Consider the following 4120-nt stretch of genomic DNA (forward strand, 5'->3'; position numbering starts at 1 on the left):
TAACATCCTTTGAAAAATCTCAATTGAAAGGCTGGAAAAGTAAAAAGGGAAAGATATACTTAAAGAGTAGGAACTGCTGGAGCTGCTATTACACTCATGATGGCAACGCCCACCAGCCACTGTGATTGCCATTGCTGCTGCTGCTGCTTTTTTTTATTATTATTATTAAATTTATTGGTGTGGCTTGTAGTGCCATTTAAGTATGATATTTTTTGTTCTGAAAATGACTTCTCATAGACCATTGCCCTTCATTCTATTACAAGTACTTCCTCTTGAAAGAATGTAAGACATGGAATCTTGAGAAATGGTGTTTTGCAGTCTTCCTGCTCCAGTATTAGGGAGAAATATATAGTCGAGCTGGTGTAGAGCCGAGAGATACCTGACAACTTCCAGCATGTTAGTAAGAACACTGACTACTCTTTCTTGGGGGTTTAAAATGCCTATAAACTGACTGCTAGAAATCTCAACCCATACTATAAATGTTTCTCCTGTGCTTGTGTTTACTCAAGAATAAAATTAGACCCCCATTAAGTATAGCTACTAAAAAATACACCAGTTAGATATGTTGTCCATTTATTTAGAATAATGAACACACAAAGAAGCAATAATCTTCTCTAAATCACTTAATCTCTCTTAGACTTTACTCTCTCTGCTTATATTTTAGATATAAAATTATTCAACTTAGTCTACAGCCATGCCACCCTGACACACGCCTGACCGTGTCTGATCTCGGAAGTTAAGCAGGGTCGGGCCTGGTTAGTACTTGGATGGGAGACCACCTAGGAAGACTAGATGCTGTAAGCATTAAAAATATATATATATTCAACTTATAAATGAGATAATTTTATTGAGGAGAATTTAGCATTACAATAGCTGCTTACACATACTGAATTCTCATTGTGTGGTAGGAATAGCAGGCAAATACCTTAGGTACACATTTCCTCTTGTAATTTTAGGAAAATCCTACAAGGTAGACACAACTGAGTTAATAAGCTGGCTCAAACCTTATAACTATTAGAGAAGAGAATCAGAGTTTAGACCTTCACTCTAACCAAGATACCAGTCATCAAACACCATATCTATTGCCTCTCTACCTGGTCAAATACAGAGCTCAACACAGTTTTTTTAGTTCTTTTTCATTACACCTGGATCTTAACTACCCAATTCTTTCCTTCCACATAATAGTATTCAACACTGCCACTGAATTATATCTGACTGAGTTATCATTTACTTTCACCTTGTTACACACTTCTACTCAGTCTCCTTTATGCAGTCTGTTTATAAGGTGTTCTCACACCAAACATCATGTTTTTATTTTATAATTTATTTACCATAAATAATACTAGCCAATTTTAAAAGAAATGAAATTAAATTCTACATACGTTTTTGGGAATGAGATCTGTGCATGTAAAATTCTGATTTAAAACAAATTTCTAAATAAACAGACTTAAAGAGAGAAAAATAATGAAAAAAAAAAAACTTATGTTGAGCAGACTACCATGCACCAGTTATCAGTCCCAAGGGGAGACTCTAAACACTTCCACCCATTACAACTCGGTTTGGGAGTCACCAAGGAAAACACAATGCAGTCAATGCTTTTCTCACATAGAAAAGAGACAGAGAAAGATCAGCCTCAATAGTAGTGTCAGTTCCCCTTGGTCAAGGAGGGTCTCTCCCTGCAGCCCACACAGGACAACGTATCTATGCACACCCCTCTTGTGCTGCAATAGAAAGACCTTGTTCCCTCCCCAAAGGACAGATATAACAGTGTAGTTGGCCAAGTACCATATGATGCACATGCTTCAAGCAGAGACAAAGAGTAATCATAAAGCCTGAAACAGGAAAAGACATTCTCACAAGGTGATAAACCCGGCACAGGCTGTGTGGGCTCTTCATCTAGTTAATTGAGCATTCCAAGCCTACAGCCTATTCTTACGAAGCCAAGTGAGAGTCTAAAGACTACATGCATAAGACTGTCTTCCCCAACATTATAAAACCTTAATTATGGAAAATATAAATTATGTACTCTTTAGAATAGATGTATTATTATCATAAATCATTATATGTTGAAAAAGGAAACTAAAAATATTTAATTCCAGACTACATCATTTTCTGAATTCCCTTTTCTGAATGTTTTTATTTTTCTATTTTTGTATTATTTTTCTTTCAATGTCATGTGAGGGAAGAAAAGATTTTCAAATCAATGACAGGTTTCCGAAGCTCTATATAGAGTTAGTTTAATTTTTCTTTTGATTCAAGCAAATGAAAACTATCACAAAACTCAAAGTTTCTTGAGTAGCTAGCTAATGTTATTTTCATTTTCTTACTTTTATTTTGTCTGTCATAGTAAGTGTCTTCTTGAGTCAACTTTAGAGGTTAGCAGGAAAAAAAGCTTTCATTTTCTGAAAAAATAAAATTGAAAATGGCCATCTGTTCAACCTTCTGTTATCAGAGCTGTCCCTTAGTTGTGTGTCTGAAGCAGATTTTGAGAACTACAGGGGAAAGAGATGACTAATAGAAAAATGTGTTTGTTAATGTAACCCTTAACAATTTAGAAATGCATAAAAAATAAGAATAATTAATGATAAAATTTTAAACAACTTTTACAGTAGTTCACATTCCAAATCTTCAAATAAATATTTTTTAAAAAGAGGAGTCAGAGGAGGTTCCATAGTGTAGTGATTAGCATGTCTGCTTTGCACGCAGAGGGTCCTGAGTTCACGCCCTAGGTGGAGCCATGAACCATACCCTGGGTACGCCAGGCCCCGGGTACATGCTGTGAGAGTGTGAGAGGGGACACCTCGCGTTCAGAAATCCAGTTCTTAAGGAGAAACAGCAACATACATGGGGATCAGGGGTGGAAGTGTGGGGGCGGGGGGAATTAAAGAGGGGGAAATAAAAAAAGAGGAGTCATTTTAATATCAAGCACTATCATCTGTAAGATGCTTCCTTTTATCATTCGCCCTCATAAGAATGAGCAATAACTTAGGATTTATAAATAACTTTTCAATAACCCATGGCCTTCAGGAGTATAGCTGAGATTACAAAAGAAATAACTTATGGGTTGGGATCGCAAGTTTTTGTTTTTGTTTTTGTTTTTTCAGTCTCCCCTTATATAAAAACTAAATATAATTAAAAATAACAAAAAGTGAATTTTGACCCTTCTAATATGTAAACACATATATTCTAGAATTTCAACAAAAAGAAAATCTTAGAGTTGTTTTGATGTTAAATAAACTAAAGCAGTATAAAAAAATACATTGTCCTCACAGCTGTAAATGAGAATATAATTAGAAAAACTGATTAGAAGAAAGTCAAGACAATATTTTTAAGGGGGTTGTTTTGTATGGTAGTTTTATTTGTTTTAGAATGCACATAATAAGCATCATTCTGTTTAAAATATTTTTGAAATATCAGCATGATTCATTTCTCTAAAGAGGAATAATCTCTTTAAAAAGACTGTAGACATTTTTGACAATGTGCTGAATATTTTAATAGCAGGTCTAAAGTATAAAAGATGTACTAGAAAAAAAAAAGAAAGAAAGAAAGAAGACTAGCCAAATTTCTCTATCCATTGCTCAAGTTTTTATTTAACTAGTTTTCTATTCTGGGATATTAGTTGTGTCTTGATCCAGAATTAAAGTGAAAGTGATGAGAAAATCACCTTGCACAAGGTCACTAGGCCAATCATTCATCAGAAATGATTGGGAGGATTTAGAATAAGGTAAAATTAAAACTTTGTCTTCTGCTACTGCTGAAAACAAGTTTATGTAGCAGGTCACATTTCTGATACTTCCATTGAACATTCTCCAATTGGCACTTGCTGCATATATCCATTCATTGTTACCAGGCTCTGTGATTCTTTGCAGTAAAACATAAGTTTAGAGTCTCATATTGTGTATTCAGATTTCATTTATGGTGCAGTGACTAATTAAATCTGAAAAATATAACTTGTGATTTTTTAACAAGACTTTTTATGACTTTTCAAATAAAATCCTGCTTGAAAATTCTAAATTTTATTCCTTGATTTTCTCTACCAAAATGGCTACTTTCCATAAACAATTTATTTTCATTCTTCTTATTTCTTCTGAAACTTCAATGAGTATTTCGATCTTTTATA

At 34.1% G+C, this 4120-nt stretch overlaps 1 pseudogene; it reads left to right on the top strand.

Moving 5' to 3' along the window:
- Positions 1-684: 684 nt before the first annotated feature.
- On the top strand, positions 685-804 carry LOC120582898 (uncharacterized; annotated as a pseudogene).
- The last annotated feature ends 3316 nt before the right edge of the window (positions 805-4120 follow it).

This window comes from Pteropus medius, unplaced genomic scaffold (genome assembly GCF_902729225.1).
Source record: "Pteropus medius unplaced genomic scaffold, Ma_sr-lr_union100, whole genome shotgun sequence".
In the NCBI taxonomy this organism is placed as follows: domain Eukaryota; kingdom Metazoa; phylum Chordata; class Mammalia; order Chiroptera; family Pteropodidae; genus Pteropus; species Pteropus medius.